Consider the following 26923-nt stretch of genomic DNA (forward strand, 5'->3'; position numbering starts at 1 on the left):
TGAACATTATTATTTATTAACTATTTTGATTCAATTAGCATTCACATTTAGTCAAGTCACCATGATTTGCATTTGAATTTTTGCTATTTGTAACATTAGACATACCTTATATACTTCATTTGTACCAAAATTAAACAAATAACGATCTGTATTATAAGATAGCACAATTTGAAAAAAAGAAAAAAAACAACTTTTATTACTTAATTAATTGCTTAAACAATAAACATACATTTTTCCATCCTTTTTTATGAAATTCAAAAGCCATTGCATTACTCTTCATATTGACAAACAAGAAATAAAAATAGTTCATGTATGTAATCATCTATTTTATTTAATTTAAACAATCATTTGATATCATTATAATTTAGTTCTTACAAATCATGTAAGTAATTTCACTTTCAATAAATTGAGAGTTAATAAACAGTCACATGACAAATGTTTTTTATTGGATCTTCAATGTCAGATGGAAAGCTATTATTAAGGACCCAAGTGATGTTTGTTCCTGCATCTGAACTGCCTAATTGCAGCCAATTTTGCATTGAATGTTACATATTTGGGTTAATTAAGGGCTATAATCCCTGTCCCGACAATTTTGAAGATAGAACTTAACAAAGTTATTGACTGGCTAAAAGAAAAATATAAATTGAGGAATATAGGCAATGTAATCTTTACAGATATACAAAAATGATTCGCAGATACATATTTAGACTTATCGACATTTTACTTAATATCAAAAGGTTCTTACAAATTATTTATAATATTATTCTTCATATACATACACATTATTTAGTAAACAGTACTGTTTCAACAATTCAAACAAATACATAGTTACAAATGAAATGTTGCTGTATTATGGCAAACACTTGGTGTTCTATCAGTACTTTAACTGAACTGGAACCTCAGATCAACCCATAAAGAAATGGAGTCTAGTAACTTCCCACTCGCCTGCCTCTTGGAACAACTGGGCCATGATTTTACCAGTTACCAGTAAGTGTTCTTTTAGACCATCATGTTGGTCAAAAATGTAATCAGACAAATCAAGACTGTCCGTAACTGGAAATCGGACCTGTTTCAATACATAGGCCACACTTTTTTTATCCAACTCCTTCCAAATGATGGGTAGTGACATGGACATTCCTCAATCTAACTTCTGCAGTGACTTCATTCATTCCTTTAGTCAAATACGGACAGTGTGAGCTGTTGAGATAGACAGCTCCTGTGACATCACATTTTATTGTGAAGAATGTCCAGCATAGATGGCTTGTCATCTAATGTAGCTAATATGTCCGCCCGGTCAGCTCAATCGGTAGAGCGTTGGACTCTGAATTGGACATCCCGGGTTCGATTCCCGGGCGGACCAGGTGACCTCTGTTGTGATTGGTTATGAAATCCTTTCTACGACCATTCACACTGTACCACTGCACCTGGCATGTACAGAAGCTGTCAGTTCCTTGCAGAGGTGAAGGCACCTAGTACTGGTTCTGCCCAGGATAGGTGTGGGTGGTTGAACTGTCACTCTGGGACCCTTCAATGTGCTCACGCCGGGACCCGGAGTATAAACTACTAACACCACCACCTGGCAGCCTGCTCTGAAGCTTGTCCATAGCCCCATATGTGTGGCCAGTCATCCATTATCCCCATTTTAATGATAATCTGAAAATAATCCCAAGCACATTTATATGCATATTTATTATATCATATCCGCTTCTATACACTTATCTTCTCTAGGATGTTCAAACAGGCTTGATGTGACAATACAAAATGTGAAGACAAATCAACAGTGAGATACAACAAGTATATTGAATTTTCTGTCTGATTTAAAATGATTTGTAATATAAACAGGACAGGTGAAACTTCCTATTCGACAAATATCTTTTTTTTATTGTCATTTCCAAGCATTTTTTATGATAAGATTATTTAATATTTCACAACTTAAATACTATCAGGAAGTCATAAGATTAACCATCTATATATATATATAATAAATCATATATATATATATATTTAATATATAAAAACAAGTCCATTATACAATTGATATACACAAATTAAAAAGGTATTTATACTTCTGAAACACTGTTGCACAAGCCACTGGGCACAAAGAGGTTGATGAAGGTTTTCCTGATGCCCTTTGAGGTTTCCCACAATAATGAGAAAGATGACCTCTGAGAGAGATGGTGGTTATTTCCTGAAACATTAAATTTATACATGTTGTATATAATTTAAAAAAAGGACACTTGACAATATACAGAATGCTGTACATAAAATTCATAAGTCCTATAAATAAATGCTTTTGAAAAATTCCAGAACATATAAACAGCAAAACCCAAAACCTCTTGATTTTGTTCTCAATTGGCCATTTACACACAGAGGAAGTATTTTTTTTTTCAAGAATCCATGAAAACCAGTGATATAAAACTGCTGACAAAAAATTAGATCATGCATTTTTCTTTAACTGTTAGTAATAGTTTAACCCACAAAACATTGGCTTTCAAACGAAAATATGCAAATCTGCGATATGATCTATGTCAGCAGTCTTTTATCATTGGTTTGCAGATACTATTAAACCCAAAAATTTGCTCTTTCCAAGACAAAAAAAATAAAAAAGTTGTAAAAACGGTAAATTTGTGAGAGTGCATGCAGCTTTAATAATAATTAATATATTCTTGTAATGAAGCTGTTATGTGCTAAAAATAGAACCCAATGAAAAATAAGCATATCCTAATAAGCCTAGCTTTAATATTATGAAGTATTTACTGAATCAAATAGACATATATAGGCAAACGACTGAAAAGCTACCATAATTAAAGCTGCACTATCACAGATTAAACATTTCGACAACTTTTTAATTTTTGTCTTGGAACAAGCCAATTTTCGCTACAATCCATGGAAACCAGTTAATAAGACTGCTGACAAAAAATTAGATCGCGGATTTTTATATTTAAGTTCATAAATTGATGTTTTATGCATTTTTCTTAAACCGTTAGTAAGGTTTTAAGCTCTAAAACATTTTCGAAAATATGAAAATCTAAGATCTGTTTTTTTATCAACAATCTTACATCAATGGGTTGCAGATATTTACGCAAAAATTTGCTCTTTCCAAGACAAAAATAAAAAAGTTGTAAAAATGGTAAATTTGTGAGAATGCAGCGTTAAGAGTATTTTTTAAACTTATAATGAAAGTCATTTGCATTTATTTTACATAAGCACGAAAACTAATGTGTTATTTATTCTGAACTCCTTTATAAAAATGTAGGACAAAACATCCCATGTCATTTTTGACTAAGGGGACAAAACACGTCCAACCCATTTAGACAGGGTTGACAAAACAACCCAGATCATTTTGACATGGTGGACAAAATAACCAGGAAAATATTGGCAGTTCAAAAAGTTAAGACCCCCCTCCCATCCTACCAACACTTGAAAGATTAAAACTAATTGGCCATTATCAAGATGTGTTTTATTACCCCCAATAAACACCCTTTTCACTTAATTTATTAGGTTTAGAAATGTTACTATGGAGATCTTTATCACAGCATAAGGAAGACACAGTGACTTTAATCATAAGGATTTGCTACAAAGCTACAGTACAATATTAAGTTCAGCATTATGATAATCCTAACTTCAAAACACTCTTCATAAAAAGGTGTTAAAGGCCAAAATCTAATATTCATATTCATTACAGGCTGCTTTGCATGACAATTATTAATTTCAGATATTTGCTTTAAGCAATTTATTTTTAATTATAAAAACACTTTCTCATAGTTTTCAGTTTTCATCTTCTTTTTGATATTGACATGTTAATATTAAAGCGGCCTCATGTGTTTTTAATATTTATGTTAGTCTTATATTAAAGCTGCAACCTCACAGATTGAACGTTTTGACAACTTTTTTTAAAAATTTTGTCTTTGAACAAGCGAATTTTTGCGTAAATATCTGCAAACCAGCGATAAAAGACTGCTGACAAAATATCAGATTGCAGCTTTTCATACTTCCATCCAAAATTGATGTTTTATGCATTTTTCTTAAACTGTTAGTAGCAGTTTAGGCTGTAAAACATTAAATTTGGAATGGAAATATCAAAATCTGAAATCTAATCTTTAGTCAGCAGTCTTTTATCACATAAGCAGGTATTTACGCAAAGAAATTCTAATACATAAAGTTTAAACAAAAAATAAAAAAGTTGGAAATCAATACATACACAAGTTGACTAACATATATTTTGAATAATAAACCTTAAATTACTTTCCAAAGAATGCATTTAAGGAAAAGTTACTTACTGAAAACAAGACTGTAACAATGCATGTATTTTAAAGTGAAAACGCATATATATTATGTATTTTAAAAATGTAATCCTTTATACTTTTTACTCTTTCTGTTTTTAAAAAGGATGTAACCCTAACCGAATCATTTTATTTTTGGCCCTACTATAACACAATCAAGCATTTAGCCCCACATTCCAGAATGCAGGGCTTAAATTGTGTTATCATTTTGATCACTGACATGACATCATTGACAAAATAAGGATTCAAAAATCTTTGTTTCCGCCCAACTGACCCTATTTTCATCCTTCTGATCCTTTTTTGTTTTTGGTGTTTTGATCAATATGTGCTTTTTTAGTAAAGACCTTAATAATTCCCTGATATAGGTCAGTTTGCCAAAGAAACATGGTCCTAAAAAAAACAACAGTTACCGTATGCCTACCTTTTTTGATATTTAAATGGAAACTATGAATACTTTTTTTTGGCCTAAGCAACAATTTTTGTTTGAAGCCAGATGTGCATACTGTGTATTTTTTTACTTAATTACATTGTATTGTCTGCGAATTACCAATATCAAATCCATTGTCCTATTTAAAAGGATAATGGTTTTGATATTGGTCCCATGTATTATCATTATAAAAAGTGTAGGAATTTTATTCAAGACCATTTGCAAGATGTGTCATGTTTGGTGTCAATATTATGCTTGAATTATCATATTTTATATTTGTCATTGTTAGATATTTAATTTGTATAAAAAATTGAGCAATAATAAAACCTCTAAAGTTTTTTCCCCAGTTGGTAAAAATTACACCTGTTGTTGGGTTAATAAAAGTCTGCTTGCCTATGGCTCCATTATGGCTTGACCCTGTCACACCCCCTAGTGTGACTGATACATATTTGTGAGGCCAAAGGGGGATCTATCTTCATTGAATGTCAGTATTTATTTTAGCTCCACCCCTTTTACTTGACCTGGCATCGCTCCTTTCACTGAACCTGACATCTGATTGGCTGAATGAATATGCCTTTTAAAGGTTTCCTTATGACTGACAGCCCCCACCCCCCACAGAGAAAGACTGGTCATTTGAGACAATCACTATCATATTTTGAAAAGGCGGCTATATGCATGACTATGAATTGGCTTGTAATAGATTTAAGATAATGATCATTATCTGCAGTTATGCACTTAAATTCAAAAAAAATTCATGTTCCTTATACTATGAAAATTTTGGAAGAAATACATGACTGTCAATTTAGAATTGAACTTAATTTCCATGTAAATATCCTTAAATTGTATAACATGTCGAAGGCAAAATGTAGATTTTCACAGACTGATACAAAAATTTTGCTAAAAGGCATGTTCATTTTTTCAAGATAATGACATTAATAGAAGGTTTCTACTTTGTGTAAGGTTTTCTGAATTTAAACATTTTTTTTTGTCTTCAAGTCTCTTAACATTACCAAATAAAAAGAACTGTCCTCCAGTTTGTATTATGTAGAATAAGATGTAATTTGGAAGTAACTGTAATTTGTTACAAAGATGGTTTAACCAAAACTTAATGAAAATCCCACATTGATTTCGTGCATTTATATATATATATATATATATATATATATATATATATATATATATACATATAGCCCGGAATAGTTGTAGCCCGGAATTATAGCTATTCTAGTTTTTCCGACCTAATCCTCCGGTACAAACAAAATTAAGCCGTTGTAATATACACACATTACTTCCGAAACAATAGAGTCATTGGACTGTCAATAGCTCGAAATTCACCTTTTATTTGTTACTTCCGGGCTATATGTATTAACATAACAGGGTTTTCCCATGCTGGTACAAATAAAAGGCGAATTTCGAGCTATTGAAATTCGTGTAACAGTCCAATGACTCTATTGTTTCCTACGTATAATTCTGGGCTACAACTATTAAGAGCATATACTATCACACTCATCTGATATATTGGGGATTAAATTTATGTACCAGTACATTATCTTACAGAATGATAGTGATAGTCATTATCAAATTATTATCCTGATTAATAAGTAAGTTGTTGAGTGAAAACTATTTTTAAATTGAGACAATAAGGTGGATGACATGTTAAGTTATTGAAAGCTTTGAAGATTTTATACAAAAGTTATAAGTTGTCTCAATTTATGATTTCGAAAACCATTAAATTGGCAGGCCTAAGCATCATGAGCAACTCACAGACTTTGATGGAATTGGTAAAAGACAAAAAATAAATATTTACTTTCTTAGTGTTGCAATGCAAAAGATACTAGGCCTACTTTCTATCGAGTAAAACATTCTTAATATATAAAGCTTTTTTCCATTTGCCAAATAATGGAAAATTATTTGAACTTGATTTTGAAAAATAATTATTTTTTATCCTGACTATATAATCATTTAGTCTTTAAAACAGACTCTCTTCCTTTTAAACTCTAAAATATCTTTAAAAATAAAATAAAATACATTTAAACCCATTAAGATTTAATTAATTATTTAAACAGGCCAGTCTGCACTGCCTTTTCAGTAAGGATTTTAGTCAAAATCATATCTTCGTAAGAACAAGACAGTACACCATAGGTAATTATGACCCCCCCCCCCCCCCCAATAATTATGCATATTATGCATATTTGTATACATGTATTAGCTAGACATTATACAACGATAAGTGTATTGTATATATTAGTGAGCAAATAAATGCATTAATAAATAAATAAATACAGATTTATACTGGTAAATAGATTTATAAATATAAATATTTTAGGAAAGATAAACATTAGATAAAAAATATTATCAAAGCCTTTTTAGCCATATTGTATTGGCTGGTGGGGTTACTCAAAATTACCGTGCATGGTCCGCTTTAATACAACCAATTAAATATTTTCAATAGCTCTGAGAATGATTCATACAATCTTTGATATGATGTCAGTTTTTTTTACATGGCATGGCTTGACTTGATCAATATAAATTTTATATTATATGACTTGCACAATTCACATGACTTTTCATATATATCCTTTAAGTTTTGTGTGATAATAGATCTTTGATCTAAATTTGTGATTCAAAACTTAAAGATACATATATATATATATTTACTGCTTCGGAATCACGCTTTACACACAAGACATGGGTCTAATCCCCTCCCCTGCGGGAACGAACTGATGGTAAAACCCCGGCCAAATGCCCCTGCACACCAGAGACTCTATATAAGGCCCAATCTCGGCTAAATTTGGCTCAAAGACAAAACCACTGCGGTCACCCGGCCCTGCGTGGCCACATAGAAAGTAAAAACACGGCCAATTCCCGACTATTCCCAGTATACCCCCGGACCGGGGGGGGGGGGGGGGGGGGGGGGGGGGCGTGGTTAGTAACCGTTACAATTGACTGGTGCATTGGTACAATTGACTGGTGCATTGGTTATAATAACTGAGAGGCCTCAAAGATGCTCACATGACTGTGACCTTTTAGCAGATTAGAACAAAGAAAGAAAGAAATATACTCAATGAAACAGAGTAAAACTTTATTCAGGGGCTATACACCGTATGATGAAATAGCGAAAGAAGAGAAAATTGTCGAAAACTGACATGAATTTGGTATCAATGTGTACAATGCATTGAAACTAACTAACTGAAGTACCACATAGTTTACAATTAATTGATTTTTCACATTTTTTTTCCATAAAAAAGATTACTAGGTGGGTATACCTAGTATAATTAATTTTTATGTGTGATTGGCTAGTCGATGTTATCACTTAATGTTACCAAGCTAGGTATATATTAAATCAAATAAATAAATGTAAACTTTCATAGCAGTGGATCCCCGGCGAAATAATGACCATGGTCGACCATGGTCCCCATGGTTTTTGACAGTTTTTGACGGTCAACCATGTTTTTTCATGGTTAACCATCAAGTACCGTGGGAAAATCATTGCCTGGACCACGGTCGACCATGGTCGACCATGGTCTTCCATGGTCGACCGTGGTCGACCATGGTCTACCATGGTACAAAAAAATATCACCATGGTATACCATGGTTTGACCATGGTCGACCATGGTCTACCATGGTACAAAAAAAGATCACCATGGTATACCATGGTTTTTGAAGGTCAACCATCAAGTACCGTGAAAAACCCCACAGTAGACCATGGTACAAAAGTTTTACTCCGAGAGTCACCATTTCAACCATGGTCTACCATGGTACACCAAGGTTGACCATGGTCAGCCACTGTGACAGTTTACCATAGTCTACCATCATCCTTTTTTATCTGATTCTTTACTTTGGATAAGTCTAAAAATGATTTGTTGATTTTGGTAAATAACAGAAATAGCAACTTAATAAATGTGGTCTTATTCTTTACTGATATTTAGTAAACACACAACTTGTCAACAACAGAAGTTGTGTTTCAGTATTAACCCTTTACCAGCTGTTCTGCTAATTTTAGACTCATCCACAACGAAAGCATCTGATGGAAAGGAAGAATATCTATTGGAAAGGAAGAATGCCAAATTTGAAAACCTTTGAAAACAATTTGTGGGAAATAGAGCATTTGCTCATTAATGAGCATCTATGCTCCATTCCTCTGTGAAATGATGTTCTTGTGTTTAATTACTGTTCAAGAACTATGCAAAACTGTACTAGAACAGTAACTGATCACTTTTAAGAACAGTTGTACTTGAACAGTTCAAGAATACTTTTTAAGAACAGTTCTTGAATTTTTTAAAGACTATTGTTGTTCTAATACTGTTCTATATTAAAGTCTTAAGTACAATATAAGAACAGTTCATGAATAGTGTTTGCACTTAAAATGTTCTTGAACTGTTCATAAAGACAAGTTGGCACATTTAAAGAATAGTTTATGAACTTTTATGTTCTTGAAATGTTCTTTTTAAACAATTTGGCACATCATAGGAACAGCTTATGAACATGGCAAGTTCTTAAAATGTTCTGCATATAAAATATATGTCTTTGAAAGGAAACTTGTACAAAAACAAGTAGTTGCATCAGCAACAGGCAGGAAGTTGAGGTAGCTGTGGTTACAACTGGCTGGTGCATTTAGTGTAACACATTTGGCCCAGTTATAACCCAAAGATTATAAATAAAAAATAACAAACGTAAAGAAAATTCCATATCAAAATAACATGAACATTAAAATTAAATTTATTTTAATTAAAGCACCACATATATCATATGTATCATGTAAGGTGCCATGGATTGCTGGTCACATTGCCTGGATACAGTAATTTATATTTTTTATATACATATTTTTTTAATAGATTTTTTTATTTATTTTTTGTCAAGATTTTGTCAAGTTATTAGTAACTTTTTTCATGAAAAATGTGGAATATTTTTTAAAATGACATGTATTCACTATCTTGTCAAAAAAAAATAAAAAAATAAAAAAATAAAAAAATAAAAATATTTTATTTTATATAAAATTACTGTATCCAGGCAATGTGACGAGCACCTGTGGTCAACACTGGTTAATTAGTTGTTAAACCGGTTAAATATAATATTTACAAAATACTATAGCCATATTCTAACGTAGCTATATAACTATATTCTAACGGTTACGCATTTAAGACGAAACGCTCTTCACTGGCGGAGATAGTTTCGAACGCCCGCCATTTTTGTCGAAATATAATGCGCCAAATAAACTGATGTCTTGTTTCGTTTATTTAAGGTAAGTTCAAGCGATGTAAGGAGTATAATTCAGTAACGTTTATAACGATCTTTTACGCTAATATTATTGTTTAAAATAACATAGCAACATTTTGAAGTAATGAGCAAATATGTTTTGTTGTAATACATTTTCGCGACAAACATACGAAATACGTTTGTGTAGAAACACAGTTAAATGCTTGTTTTTGACTAGCGTTCAGCTAATACTTAATTTATATATATATTAAAGCAGCTTTTAAATTTGTTTCTTAACGTTGGTAAGCTATTTTTGTCGAGAAAAAGGATCAATTGTAATGGGCCGGCAGCGATGCAAAAGTGGGTGGGGAAGGTCAAAAACTAAAACCTTTAAAAAAGTTTTTATTGTTTTGAGGAACGATCTTTTAGGGGAGTGAAACATATATTTTTGGCGACATGTTAGTAGGGAGTTAACAAATTTTACAATAGAATATTAATATTTTTTATAAAAAAAACTTTCACATTTATTCTAAAAAGTCTGTTGACATTATCACTTTGTTTTCATGTCAAAATGCTCCAGACTACCTATTTAACAATGTTGTGAGTTCGTTATTATATCTTGTCAAATAAAAAATAAAAGTTCTTCAGGTTAATAATGAAAAGTAGTGGATGAGAGATCATTTCCGGGTTACAAATATGTTAATATCTTTTTAAATATAGCTGCAATCAAAACAAAGACATTGTTGATTGGACAGTTTCAATAACTTCGACTCAGTCACAAATATACTCTTTATGTTTAAAGACAATATAGCTTTTTGATTTGAAATCTGATAAAATCTTATATCATAAAATATGCTCAAATCCTAATTACAGCTTCTCATGTTGCAATGGATAAATGGGTATGAATCATGCTTGTTAAATATTGAACCTCAAAACTAAGAAGAAATTGATTTTTTTAACATTTTTAAATTTTGGTCCTTCAATGGACTTTTGCATCGCTGCCAACCCTTGACCTTTTAAATAACCACTATGCAAGCAAATTATGGTTAAGTGTCTGAAATGTTGTTTCGTCTATTTTAGCCAACCCAAAGGAGCTAACAAATAAATCATCAGTCCTCAAACGAATCAACCAGTGAAGGAGAAAAACATTCAAAGCCGTAAATTGTCAAATCCATCAGTGAGTAGACTATTTTTTAAAGCAAATGGTAAGACTTTCATTCTGGTTTTGAAAACAATATGGTTGGATGTGTGGAGTGGATTTTATATGTAACAGACAAACACTAATGAGAATCTTTAAAAAAAATCAGACTCAATAAATTTGAGCTCTTTGGTTCGAAAGAATTAAATAAGCTATCATTAATTTATATACCTGCAACATTGAAATCTTAATTCGCACTGATTTGATAACCAACTGGCCGTTAGTTATTTGAAAATGTTGGCAGTACAAATAAATAAAAGAAATATTTTTCAGGTTGGAAGATGGATGTCAAAGTCTTAGACAACGAAAGGCTTCCAGAGTTAAGAAAAGACCACTTCAACAAAAACAATCATGCAAAGAATGACTGCAAAAAATCTTTTCGCAGATGCGTTTCATCATCAAGTGTATAAGGAAAAGGGACCTGGGTACAGAGACTAGATGTAAATGTCAAGGACTGAAATGAGCAATTCAATGGTTTCTTACTAATTGTGTTTATATGCGTCATAAGAAATTAAAACTGTTATAAATGGATGTGTAGTAATGATGAAATTATCACCTTGTGTCGAATGACATTAACTATTCATGAATTTAGTTCATGAATGACATTTTGGAAAAATAATGTTCATGAACTGTCAAGTTCATTTACTAAGCAGGAGTTCATGAACTTAGTGGAAGTTCATGAACATGATTTGTCCAAATTGTCATTCATGAATAGTTCATGTTATTCTCATCAAACGCTTGACGTCACTGACATGGATAAGTAATTTGCTGGACTAAAGAAGCTCGATACATGGAAAATGATAAATGCGAATCAATTAATACGCTGTCGTTCTAGAATCAAAATAACAACTGTATGACTAACTTTTATCAGTAAATACAAAACTGAGTTTGGCGCGCTGATGCAAAAAATTAAGACATTAATAACTATGCATTTAAACTCCAGAATTACCTTTAAGAACCATTAATGTGCAGGTGCATACTTTTTGTTTCTTAAATACAATAACTTTATCAACTGTGTTAGTTTGAATTTTTTATCCATGTTTTTATGCACATTGGTTAAAAGTACATGTTTGAAAAATATAATGATATAATTAAGGAGAGATAACAGTTTTACTTGCGTCTATGCTGTAACAGCGCAGTAGGGCATGTGAGCAAATTTCATAAAGCATGTTAGAGCATCTTGGGTCATTTGCTTTCTTACCCTACTGCGTTCATACAGCATAAGCGCAGTAAAATGTGAGCAATACTTGTAACTTTAATACATAATCATAAATGAAAAAAATGTTCATTGTGGTAAAACAGAAGCAGTTAAGAAAAGTAATCTACTTTTCATGAAGAATTGAAATTGGTTACCTAAAACTGGAGCTTATAAGAAAGTGTTTTCAATTTTCTTGTTGACTATTTCTTTCATAATAGTGGTTGACATTTTAAACAAGAAAGTTATAATGTAACAATTGTTCAAGATTTGTTCCTAAAACGTTATCGTTCAACAATTGTTATCACATCTAGTCAGGAATTTACTGGGTAGATTTCAAGATTTTAATCCATGCAAGAACATTTCTAGATCCGTACTTGATCTATTCTTAACGTGTACAAGAACCACTAGAAAATGATAAGAACATTTTAAGAAATGTGCATGAATTGTTCTTGAACTGTTCAAGAACTGTACTTTTACTACTATTTAAGAAATGTGCATGAATTGTTCTTGAACTGTTCAAGAACTGTACTTTTACTACTCTTTAAGTGTGCAGGAACAATTCAAGTTCTTGAAATGTAACAGTTTCAGTTTAAGAACTTTATTGAAGACGCTCCAATATTTTACATAATGGACAGTTTGAGGCCTATATCATACTATATATATATATATATATATATATATACTATAATTTTGTTCTAGTCAAAGTTTGGCACAAGTTGTTAGCTATTGCAGAGAAATAAGACATTTTTTTTTCCTTCTCATATACATGTAAATGGGATATCAACAGAATACAGTACTCGGCATGCTAAACTAGATGACGCCATAAACATATTTTAATCAATACAATTCCATTTCACTGATTTTGATCTTTGTTAAGTTTGTTGTCAATCCTATTTATGTGACCATGGTCTACCATGGTATGTGACCATGGTCTACCATGGTAGTTCATGGTCTACCATGGTAGTTCATGGTCATATACCATGGTAGTTCATGGTCTACCATGGTAGTTCATGGTCATATACCATGGTAGTTCATGGTCATATACCATGGTAGTTCATGGTCTACCATGGTAGTTCATGGTCATATACCATGGTAGTTCATGGTCTACCATGGTAGTTCATGGTCATATACCATGGTAGTTCATGATATATCATGGTAGTTCATGATATATCATGGTATACCATGTAACGTCAAATGGCCGCCCCACGGTTTATGACCATGGTCTACCATGGTGTGCTACCATGGTCTACCATGGTATCAAACCATGGTAGACCATGGTCTACCATGGTATAATACCATGGTCTACCATGGTGTGATACCGTGGGGCGGCCATTTGACGTAACATGGTAGTCCATGGTAGTCCATGGTCATATGACCATGAACTACCATGGTAGTCCATGGTAGTCCATGGTTATTGGCCATCATTTTCGCAGGGGATACAACACTGGACTGCAATTTTGGCGACCACAGTTTGAACCCGGTCTCTGTTATTTTTTCTTTACATTTTGATATTTTTTTACCAATTATGATATCAAAAGGATAAACATTTTATTGAATAATTGTCCTGTATACTGGGACTGACCCTACTGTTTGTATAGTCCATTGGTTAAAGAAAATAGATTAAAAAAGAGAAAAAAATAATTGTAAAGTGTGTGTTTAAGGTAGCACTACCCTAATAAAAACCTCCACTTGAAATGCTTCATTTTAATGTTTTATCCTTTATTGTTAAGCACATACCTACACATCTTTTGTGGGTTCATGTGAGCAGTTCAACTTCAAAGCAACCCAGAAGCTGACATACATGCCATATCCCCCGGAGGGGGAAAAATCCCCCGGAATTTCGACCCATCCCCCGGTCTCCCGGAGGGGGATGAAAATCCCCCGAAATTAAAAAAAGTGTGTTTAAAATTACGCAAAATTATCACAGGGTTTAATTATATATGCCTGTTTGCAGTTATAATGCCCTTCTTGTCTTAATTGGATTATCAACTGATGGTGTGTTTTAACAACACCAATTGGGTGACACTTAATAAGTCAGCAGGGCACATTTCATGCATTGTTTTGATTGAAACTGTCAGAATTTGCATAAGAAATGTCAATTAGACTGGTCAGATAAAAGGACGATTTTCATTGGTTAAAACTATAGGTTTTATCCAATCAGAGAGGATGTAACAAATTAAAGTGTTTAAACAGGTCCGCCAGGTCAACACTGCTCAGGATGTGCTGTATGTTCTCAGAGTGAGACAGATGTACAGCTTTCCTTTCTATTGTCCCTGTGATGTCAGGCACAATATTAGCAGTTATGCTCAGATATTTCCCATTGGTCAGCTTCAGACTCAATTTGGTAGTCGGCGTTTTGATCACTTTTGCTTTATTACTACCAAACGTGACTAGTTTTATTTCTTGCATTTCTCCTCTAACGAGGTCAAGCTGCTCCGCCAGGCGCTCCGTCACATATGTCCTTTGTGACCCCGAATCTAGGAGGAGTCTAATCTGGCGGACACCATTCCTACCACAAATGAATACTCTACCATAAACTTGTTGGTGGGAAACGACTACTACCTTGACGTTGTCCTGCCACAGAGGATAGAGATACAGCCTGGTTTGTACCTTCTAAGTTCCAAATTTGGTTGGTTACTTACCGGTCGTATCAATGAACCCTGTGAAGAGGAAGCTGAAAAGAATGACATTGGAATGCTCATACTTACCTATGGGACCGATGCTTATAGAATAACAAACTCAAATGTGTTCTCTTCAGTGGATAGTGATGTTCCAAAGAAGCCCGATCTCGAGGATTTCTGGGCAATTGAATCTATCGGGATACTTGACGACCTAGACAAAATGATGACGAAACTGCCATGGCCAAATTCAAAGAGACTATACAGTTCAAAGACAGTCGTTATCAAGTTACCTGGCCATGGAAGGAAGAAAATCCCGATCTCCCTGTCAATCGCGGATTAGCTCTTGGTAGGCTGAAATCTACAGCATCGAGAATGCAAGGGAGACCAGAGCTACTGAAACAGTACGACTCCGTTATACAGGATCAGCTATCAAAAGGAGTTATTGAAAAGGTGAGTGGAAATAGTACCAACACTGTCAAACACTATCTTCCACACCATGCAGTAGTAACTCCTCAGAAGTCGACAACAAAACTGAGATTGGTATATGATGCCTCCGCCAAGACGTGTGACAAAAATAAAAGCCTCAACGAATGCCTCTACAGGGGTCCAGTTATGTTGCATGACCTCTGCGGCATACTTATGAGATTCCGCACTCACAATATTGCTATTGTGGCGGATATTGAGAAAGCTTTCCTTCAAGTAGGACTTCAGCCAGATCAGCGAGATGCAACTAGATTCATTTGGCTAAAAGACTGTGAAAATCCCAGCACAGGAGGTGACAACTTGCAAGAATACCGTTTTTGTCGTGTTCCGTTTGGGATTATTTCAAGCCCTTTCATTCTTGGAGCTACAATAGAGTGTCACTTAGACAAATATGACAATGACATCGCAAACAAGCTTAAGAATGACATATACGTTGACAATGTCATAACAGGCACACATACAGAAAGTGAAGGGGTCGAGCTTTATACATCATCAAAAGCCATGTTCCATGACGCTGCCATGAATCTTCGAGAATGGTCAACAAATAGTAATTTTGTCAACAGTGTGATTCCCGATACAGACAAGGCCAAGTCTGAGTGTATCAAGGTTCTTGGCCACACGTGGAACACTAAAAATGACACTCTGACACTAAAAGAATCTCCAGTGTTAAATGACACTGCGAATCCAACCAAACGGAAGGTACTGAGACAGCTAGCGTCCGTTTACGATCCGCTGGGATTTTTCACCCCAGTGCTTTTGAGGGGGAAGGTGCTCATGCAAAGTCTTTGGAGCAAACATCTAGACTGGGACGACAACTTACCATCAGATGACGTCATACTTTGGGATACAATAAGACAGGAGTTGGCCAAAATTCCAAACGTTGCCATACCAAGGTGCATCGCTCAGGTTGGTTGTGAAAAATCGTCATACAAGCTATTTTGTTTCTGCGACGCATCAGCAAAGGCATATGCAGTTGCTATATACCTGCATCAAACAGGTGTCAATGAGTCAAGGTGTGACCTTATCTTCGCAAAGTCTCGACTTGCACCGACAAAACAGATGTCGATTCCCAGATTGGAGCTCATGGCGGTTGTAATTGGGGTCAGATGTATCAAGTTTGTGAAGGACAATTTGAATTTGCCAGTTGATCATATTCATCTTTGGACTGACTCCCAGTGCGTTCTTCACTGGATCACTTCAGAAAACGTGTCTTCTGTGTACGTAGCAAACCGAGTGAAAGAAATCAAACGGCAGTCGTCAATCAGCTTTCATCACATACCTTCATCTGAAAACCCTGCAGATATCGCCACAAGAGGCGCATCTGTACATCAGTTGAAGGAGCTGACACTGTGGTGGCATGGACCAGAGTGGCTGACACAACAAGGTTATAACTGGCAGATAGAGCCGAGCTCTGAGAAAGACCTCGACGAAGACTTGATCAGAAAGTCTGAAGAAGACAAAAAGTTGCATAAAAAACAATCAGCTGAACATGTTCTTGAAGGAGCAGAAAATTCAGATAAGAAGCTCAAAGGAGCATCTCCTGACGGAGCATATACACAAACGGAGTTACCCCCCTTTGAAATCGAAAGTGAAAAGTACTCGTCAGCTACAAAGTTAGTTCGAGTTACTGCTTTTGCACTTCGATTTATCAGCAAACTTCGAAACAAGTCAACTGAACGTGGGGTGTTAACAAAACAGGAACTGGACCGCGCCGAACACCTGTGGATTACATATGTTCAGCAAAAGTGCTTCAGAGACACTTTTGTAGCAATCTCTGAACAGAAACCAAACAACTTGCAGAGACAATTGGGTCTATATGTAGATCCAAATGGATTACTCAGGTGTAGGGGACGGTTAGAAAATGCCAATCTAAGTGAAGCTGCCAGGTACCCTATTCTTTTGCCAAAGGGTGAACGACTCACACACATGATGATAGACAAAATGCACAAAGAAACTTTGCATAGTGGAGTATCACAAACCTTAAGCAGGGTTCGCTTTAGATTTTGGATACCTAGCGGACGCACTACCATAAAGGGCGTTATACGACGGTGTCTTGTGTGCAGGCGCAACGAGGGCGGAGCTTACAAAATGCCACCGATGGCTCCGCTGCCAATGTCACGAGTGACCGAGTCATCTCCTTTTTCAAAGGTTGGCTTAGACTATCTGGGTCCGCTATATATAAAAGGAGCAGACGGAACAAGCAAAGTCTGGATATGTTTGTTCACATGTCTTGTTACTCGAGCGATTCACTTAGAACTTGTGCAGAACATGTCCACAGAACAATTTTTGATGTGTCTGCGTCGATTTATTGCCTCTAGGGGAAAACCGGAAGTAGTTTTTAGTGACAATGCACTCCAGTTTAAGCTGGCCAGTGAGACCGTGGACATCATATGGAAAAATATCTTGAAAACTGAAGACGTACAAGACTATGCCTCACAAAACGGTATACATTGGATATTTAACATAGAGCTAGCACCATGGATGGGTGGCTTTTATGAAAGGCTTGTGGGCCTTGTCAAACGGTCACTGAGAAAAACCATCGGCCGAAATCTTCTCACAGAAATGCAAATGCAAACATTGATCAAAGAAATCGAGTCAGTTATAAACACAAGGCCACTCACGTACGTTGGCGACGACGTCAATTCAATGATTACGTTAACGCCATCGAGTTTTTTGACGTTGAATCCAAAAATTGGAATACCAAGTGTAGATGTTGACAGTGACACGGATTATACACCGTATGAAAGCTCTGCGCAAAAGCTCCTCCAAATATGGAAAAAAGGGCAAAAGCTCCTTAATTCATTTTGGAAGATGTGGAGAGAAGAATATCTGCTTAGCCTCCGGGAACGAACTCAAACAAAGCTCAAATCTCATAGAATACAGTCACACTTCTTACCAAGGGTAGGTGACGTAGTTCTTATAAAGGACGATGTTCCCCGAGGATGTTGGAAATTTGGAAAGATTAAGGATCTTATCAAGAGCTGTGATGGTCAAACCAGGTCTGCTAAAGTACAGACTCACACAGGGCGTGTCATAGGTCGACCCCTTAACTTACTATACCCAATAGAAGTATCGGGGAACGTCGATGCTAGACACGACTCATACAAGCCAGAGTCATCGGACCGGTGTTCGAGACCCAAACGACCAGCCGCCGAACAAGCGAAAGTAAAACTGAGTGAATACTTCAATAAAGACAATTAATAAAGGTGATCTTTGAATGAGTAACTTTATATGCCAGTGTAGATAGTCAATATACACGTTTATTTGATTCCCAATAAAGCAATTACAACCATCCTTTAAATGCATACATGTATATACAAGCTCTTGTAAAGGGTACATGTTGCAAAGAAATGAACGGATACGTTTTATACATGTATATGTACATACCAGATCAGCTCCGCTTACGATATTTATGTATAAAGGCTGAGCGGAGCCGGTTGAATTAATCCCCCCGGGCTCTCTACCTAAGGTTCTATTGTTATCGCTGGCGGAGACCTAGGCTAACAATAGCTGGCGGAGCCAGCGGAAGTGATTTTGCCCGTGCACGATGAGCACATGGTTCGAACTGATCATTTTCGCTCTAGTCTTCGACAACTTCAGACGTAGTTCACCTCTTCAAACGTTATCAGATTCAAAACCCAGCCATGCCGTTCATGTGTGAGACATGTGGTCGCATATACGCGAATAAGCGTAACTTATGCCGCCATGTAAAAGAGAAGCATGATAATGGATTGTTGCATTTCAAGTGTGTGATGCCAAACTGTCAGTCAAAGTTTATACGCAGAGGGTACCTAAAAAAGCACCTTACACTAATCCACAAAATGGACAAAACTACAGCCCAGCAGTCTGCGTCGAATGTCGTCCTCCAGCCAAACAAACCTGCGCGGAAGCCATTGACAGAAACATATCAGTACGAAGCCATATCTGAAGACAATGATGGTGATTTTGACAATTGGTTGGATACTGTAATATCTAATCCAAGTGGTGCAACACAGGAGATGGACATTAAGCCAGGTGTTGGATCTGAGGAAGCGGTTATTGACGACGAAATGTCAATCAATAGGATGTATGATGAGGCCGGATGTGAGCTATAACGGATTCGTGAGACAGACACTGGAATCAGCGGAAACGCCGACGTAACGGACACTTACGATTCAGACGTCACCGTTACTGATGACGTTATTACCTTAAACGCCGTCGAATGTGATGAAGTTACAGCTGGTTCCGACGCTATGGGTACAGATACATCAGTGGACAGTATTACAAAAGACGTCACCGACGCTGACAGTCACGTCAGCAACGTCGACGACGTTTATTCAGCGCACAGCGACGGCGACGAAATTCCTCCGTCCACAAGCAACGATGATGCCAGCGTCCCTTCCGTGTTCAACGCCACCGACGACAACGATTCCGTGTTCAACGCCACCGACGACGACGCTTCCGTGTTCAACGCCACCGACGACGACGCTTCCGTGTTCAACGCCCCCAACGACAATATAGACGATAATATTACCGAAGAGCATGAATATATAAACGTTACATTAAGAACAACCACCAGATACGTCAACGGAGTATATGATAGTGTGGACAGAGTTGTCTCCCTGGGGTATTCAGACAATTTTAATCCAGATTCAGTTAACCCGTTGACAGTCTTTAGACGTGTTCAGGAAGAGTTTATGAATTACGTTTCACAGCATAATCAGTGAATTGGTAATTACTTAAATACAGACTCCGCCATCTCTCCGGTCGGGAGTGTCGTGAACGATTTAGTTTCTAATTAAATGCTTTTGTTATGTTATGTTTATTTTGTTAAGTTTAAGTTAACTTAATTCAAGTTTAAGAATTAGCCAGATAGGCGGAGTTATTGACGTACTCCAAACGGAGCAAATAGACACGTGGTGTTCGGAGCAGACTCCGTTCCATATGAATCAGGACTTTATCGTGCACCGGAGCACCGGAGCTTTTGTTAAATAAAGTTACCCGGATGAACTCTCATATATAAACGAACGTTTCATGTTCTTACATCAGATTTGATTTGGATTTTAGACCAGAGATTTAGACTTCAGACTTCAACATTGGACTTTACTTTGGGACTTTAAAACATATTTCTAAACCAGCTCTTATTAGAATTTCAATAAGTAAAACGGTATTATAAAATTGTTAACGAAGAATAAAATGTTTAGATTATTTTACTGTGTTGCTGAAATTAATTTATCCAAGAAACAATATTACAGTGTGTCGAACAGACGGCATTCAATCTAAAAACGCTCTCCCACTTTAAAATAGACAAACAATTATGTTCGCCACATGTGTCATTGTCATCAAAATGATTTATGATTTAAAGGTGACAGTACATTATTTGGTAAAGAAAAGGATTAAAATAACTAATAGACAATGCTGTTCTTTGTTATGACCCACTAATATGTTTACATACATGACATGACCTTCATCTCAAATATCGGAAAATAACAGAACTTCCAGAAGAGAAACTGAAAGTAGACAATTCGGATGAAATGACTTTTATTTATTTTAATATTATGGTGGTGATGTTTTTTATTTTTTGATGAATGCCAAAAGATGATATGTTTATGAACTTAAACAATAAATTATGCATTTGCTTTTTATCAGAAGCAAACAAATCTGACTATTTGGGAATTGAAATGAAAAATATTGATAAATCATTCCATTCTCTCTATTAGTCTGAAAGTCATCATTTATGATCATAATGAGCAGATTTTGTATCCAATTTTAGAGGAAGGTAAGCCCATTAAATTGTCTCTGAAACATATTTTTCTGTGAAGTATTCTATTTTGCAAGTGAGTGCTTTTATTATGCAATATGGCTGTGTCTCATTAAAATATAGATGAAGTGCTGGAAAAAGGGGTAGACAAGGTAAATTGGCACGTGTGTCATGCCCGTAATGCTACATGGCGATGATGAAAATTCTCTGGTATGTGACCCAAATCCCCTTAAATTCTGGACATAATCCCCTCGGGAGTCTTTCAAAATTATGGCAATTTGTTTTTGTGTACTTGCGTCTTAAAATACTTTGAAATTTTGTCAAATTAGACCTGCTAAAAAAAAAACCTGAATACTACCAAAATCCCCCTGAATTTTCAGACTTTTGAACATTAATCCCCCTGAATGGTCTCAAGAAAATATGGCATGTTTGGAAGCATCTTTTTATTTTCCATTTCATTAGCTTACATTTTTCAACAGTAGTTTTATTAGAAAATAGTTATTTTCTTATACTGAAGGTAAAACATACTGTTGTTTTTTTTTTGCATAATGTTCCTAAAAGTTTAAAGATATTTCATATTGATAAGGAACAGGTCATGAGTATTTTTTTAACTTGTTGATTTCGCTGTAAAATGACATTCACAAGCTAAATCTTAGTAGACCAAAGCAGGGTTAGACACTAACATTTTTCACAAGGTAGTCCCTCGGACTACTGGATCCCAAATCTGGGTAGTCCAGCAAAAACTATGGTAGTCCATAAAAATGCAAGCCTGCAACGGATTCCTTCAGTGTTTTGTGAGACTTAGCCTTCTTAGAACATTGTCAGTATAACCCTTTGATTGGTCATGATTTTTATCTGTTTCAATCTTAAAATTTCCACATTCTTCAAAACAATTTTTGGCCATTAAATTTAATTTTAAAACCAAAAAAAATGCTAAAAACTATGCTAAAATACCTCAGATTAAAAATCTAAAAACCATGCTAAAATACCCCATAATCTGTCACTTTCAGGAAAATGTTGCAATAAATCACTTGACACTAAAACACCTCGACTGAGATCGTTGCTAAGTTATGGCACAAATGACAGACATCCTACTGATAAACAATATTTGATTATTGGCATCCTACTATTCAGTATTCTTTGTTAATCTAAACAACATATCATATAATACTTAAAAAAACATGATGAAATAAATTCCGAAAGTGTTATTAATTATTTTTTGTATGGGAGTAAGATAACAATTAACATGACGCTGCCTGTCACTCAAACTAGCGTCCAAATTAGGCAGGGCTTATCAGTTGCCGTTGCTATCCGCCATGACCTCCGACAATCCTCACATATCAACAGCAGTGTAATTACGCTGTTATATATATTTAACACAAATTATGTCTCATAATTGAGAGATAGTAAAGACAGTTTAAGAAATCCGAAATACTGACATTTTCCCTTTATGCCGCTAAAATTATAATTGATAACAAGGGACTGTTTAGTAGACTAATTCAATTCTCAAAATGTCTTAATGTAAACATACATAATATACGTATATTTCCGTTTTAATAGCCTTAAAATAAGAAATATCATTATGAGAATTAGTGTACAATATTGATGATATATTGCGATTTAGTTTGATTTTGAAATTTGTCTCCTTATTGTGCGAAAAGTTTTAAAACCGAGGCATATACATTTGCATTTAAGTTTGTTTGACATATTAGTGAAAAAGACACCTCAATTTATGTGAGTTACATTTTTTTATTAAATTTAATTAAATATCTGATATATAGCTTAAGGTCACAAAAAGTATATACGTATAGATAAAACAAAATCATATTTTAAAATGACGCAAATCAAAGTAAAAACCTTTGCATGTATAATGACTATGGTCGTTTCAAAATTTCTATGCTTATTGTTAGAACAGTTTTGCATGTCATTTAAAACGGAAATTTATTCATTGAGAGAAACAATAAGGTAGTTATATAAATAATGATAATAATGCATTACACTTGTATAAAACAGGTGATTCTGAATCGAAAAAGGAAGAAAAACAGCGAAATCCATTGAGTTTTGACAATGGATCTATACAAACATCTTTTTTTGTTGATTTTCGGATAGGAAATTAATACATGTTTTGTTTCCCTTTATTTGAGTTTTAAAAATAGAGACTGTTATTGTACTGTAACAAAATTCCGATGTTATTTAGAAATAAATTATTTTAAAGTCTAGACATTTTTCTACCTGAATTATACATTGCATACAATTAATAATAATGAACTTATTTAATGTTATACTTGGTTTTATTGCTACGTTTTACCATGTTCCATGCATTTTTTATCTGATTGTCATTTATAACTTTTGTATTATTATCGTCTGCTTCTGGGTATTTGTCGGAGGTCATGTGACACTGTAGGTGTAGCCTTATCGCTATCGGCGTGGTGTTAATTGTTATTGGCCCTAGCTTCAATGTATAAAATGTTACATTTTGGCGCGAAAATTAAAGCACACAACTCTGTCATCGTCTGCACTTACACTGCATTATACCTGTTTTGGCAGTATGATTAATTTATCAGCTGTTCTTCTAAAAGCCAGTTTAAAAGATTGCATAAGCCAGACATAATATTCCTTCTGTTTGCTTTAAATAAACACCGACATTTGACAATACCCTAAACCATAATAATCATGACGTATTTTCAGAAAATCTAAAAATAGTTACAACCGTCAAGTGTTTATCTGCATCGTATCTTTCATTGTTTTTGACTGAAAATGCAAGGGATTTAGAAAATCTGCCACTTGGACCCAAATCTACCTTGCTGACATTTAAGCAGAGGTGCACATGTCTGACGATTAAAACACACCATAGAGTGTGAAAATGTTTTTTTCCCTTTCTAAATAAAGACATTCTACTGACTGGTTTAAACATTAATCGAAAGGCTATACGAAATGCGCGCGAAATTCGGTTAACAGTCCATGTTGTCCGGAACTGCCCGGCCATCTTCGGCAAGCTTTACAATGAGTATTTACCGGTGATAATCGGCTTCTTGACATCACGTTTTACGCAAGTTTAAGCGTAATAAAGATTTATGCTCAATTAACTGATGTGATATTTACTTTCTTCTAGTAGTCCGACGGACTATTGACTTAAAATGTCTTGTAGTCCGACCATAAATCTGGTAGTCTCGGACTACCGGACTACTGTTAGTGTCGAACCCTGCCAAAGAATTGTACGTTTACGGATTTTTGTATCTTTTTTGATATGGCAAATCCTTCACATACAAATTGTTTAGTATCAAAAGTGGGTAGTTATTCCGATCGGGATTCTGGGTTAAAGCATTTAATATCTCAAAAATATCATAAAACAAGAAATATTACCAGATTATGTAATTTTATATCAGTTCCATACATAAAAATGTCATATCCTATGAATAATTATGAGTTTGACGTTTATTTTTCATTTCTTGCTGTCAAAACATAGCGATATATACATGAAGGGCACCTGCAAGGCTTCAGGGCACAATTTTTAAACAATTGGAACATTTCGGCCATGGCTGAGTTGTTACGATTGTATTTTCGAGGTCTATCTAGAAGCTTGTCAGTGGTGGCCGAGTTATTACGATTGGGTCGAGTTGTTCCGCTTGGCATAATTGTTGTCTGTGTCAGTCAACTTTTGTTTTATTGGAAAGGTAAATAATGTGTTTTAATGCAAAATAACTTTTCACTTACATGGTAAAGTATGAATATAAACCTTTATGATCAATTTAAACCATAAAATACTTCACTTAATACAATTTCAATATTTTTCAAAACACCCCCGGTTTTTGCACAAACCCGTTTAGACGTTACTGGCTAAGGTCACAAATCCGAACACTTTCTGATGTTTTTTACAATTATCTTGGAGAGTTTATGTTGTAGTAAGTTAAACTTTCGTATGAAACATCTTTGGTTCATGTGAAAACAGCTGTCAAAGTACAGATTCACGATCTCGTCAATATTATGTCGAAAATCGTTCAATTTTATGGATAGTAAATCACCCTTCAAAATACGCTATGGAGGGCACAAATACCAAACACTTGAAAAGCGAAAATACATTGTCATACAATTATAATTAAAAAGTATGCTATATTAAATAAATGGCATTTTTTAGAAAAATGCTTAACAAAACAAGATGAAACTTTGCAAGTGTGACCAAGGCAAGCCTCTGTATTTATCTAGATCATCGAATAATCGATCACGGTAAACAAACGCGTGTTTTAGCCGGTGTTCAGGATTTGTGCCCTGTTAGGAAATGTACTGTCAACCAGTAAGGATTGGAAGAATGTATTACACGTCTATGATTTTAGACTGGGGGGGGGGGGGGGGGTAGCTACAATAATGAGCAATTAGGGATACTTTTTTTTATTATTTTGACATTTCATGTGTATCCCTGTAACTGCCATAGTCTTAAAATCGTCAAAAGACCCATTGACGGTCATTTAGGTGGACTATGGGGGGGGGGCATGGTAACAATTGACTGGTGCAACCACTGGGACACCATTTTTTATTATTTTGATATTTCTTAAAATACTCGTTGACGGCTATTTAGGCAGAGTAGCCCCACTCCTTGTCGAAGTGTGGATAAGAAGAGGACTGTTTCAAGTGAACGTTCTTAACGAGATGTCCTACTTATTGACTGTTTATATATTCAAAAATCAAGACAAAAAATTAAATGGAAAAAAATAAATGACTTACCAATGGGTGTTTGAGATATCCATTTGGCACCACTTTAGTGCCATTCATCGCTATTCAAAGCTCCATAAAACAAAATCATTCGTCTAACACATTCCCGACATCTTAACACAGATGGTATTGATTACTGTGACATGTTGGTGTTAAACCGGTTTGAAGGTGCATTCACTCGAGTAATAAAGTCAAAGATGCACTCTTAAGTACTGCCAGATAAGGTTTACCACAATTAATAATGTTGTTTCAATATTCCTAAAAGAATGAATAAATGTCGAAAACAATGGTTCTTATGAAGGATATCGAGTTAAATTTGAAAGAAATGAGCATTACACACGGTATTTCTACCTTATGAGACTATAGTAGACCACAATAAATCTTTTAGCATTTACCATTCATTAAATATTTTTTGCGCTTTCTGCTATTAAAAACACGGTTACAATCTTGTTATCAGTAATAAATATTTTCAATAAATGCATTATTTAGTATGTAGTTAAAGGTTTATCAGTCACAATTGATGTTTGTTATATATGTGTATGTATTGATTTTGAATAACAGTGTCACTAAACAAAAAATAAACAAATTTACGCAATTTCACAACCTTTTTTTCCAGTTCTTCTGGATTACCCTGTATCCCCTGCCTCGAAACGAAAAGTTAACTTGGACGACATCGGTACGTTGTGGTTGTGGGGGGGGGGGGGTCACCCCCCCCCCCCTTCTGGCCACTAGTGCAATTGCAAAATTAATTTTGATGCGTGAGGGATATACTTAAGCGACTATGTTAACCATTGCTTCAATATTTATGCATGCATATATGTACTTGTTGGCAGTTTGGGTGCCTCATTTCTACATCAAAAATGCTCAACCAGGTATGAGTTTATTGTATAAGTTATAGCTCGTAGTTTGTAAATTGTGGTTCTTTAGCAAATTTGTTTTAAATACGAAATAAAAGGTGTTGCTTCCAAGGTATGCATGATCAAAATATCCATAAATTATGTATGAGTCCCTTTTGCTGAGTGGTTATGCTATTTATTTGTCCATGACGTAAAAAGCGTAGGTTCACCCCT

The 26923-nt window shown here is 35.0% G+C and overlaps 2 long non-coding RNA genes across 3 annotated transcripts; one reads left to right on the top strand and one right to left on the bottom strand.

The window, feature by feature from the left end:
* On the bottom strand, positions 1-26139 carry LOC128223894 (uncharacterized). Its single transcript, XR_008259395.1, has 3 exons — positions 25866-26139; positions 2067-2188; positions 1-1653 (listed from the first exon to the last, which is right to left on the bottom strand). It is a non-coding gene; the product is annotated as an uncharacterized LOC128223894 (long non-coding RNA).
* Positions 9711-11635, top strand: LOC128223895 (uncharacterized). Of its 2 annotated transcripts, XR_008259397.1 has the most exons (3): positions 9718-9952; positions 10987-11083; positions 11378-11635. It is a non-coding gene; the product is annotated as an uncharacterized LOC128223895 (long non-coding RNA). The 2 variants fall into 2 exon arrangements; XR_008259396.1 differs by having other exon boundaries at positions 9711-11083.
* Positions 26140-26923: the final 784 nt, after the last annotated feature.

Source organism: Mya arenaria, chromosome 17 (assembly GCF_026914265.1).
Source record: "Mya arenaria isolate MELC-2E11 chromosome 17, ASM2691426v1".
NCBI classification, from domain to species: Eukaryota; Metazoa; Mollusca; class Bivalvia; order Myida; family Myidae; genus Mya; species Mya arenaria.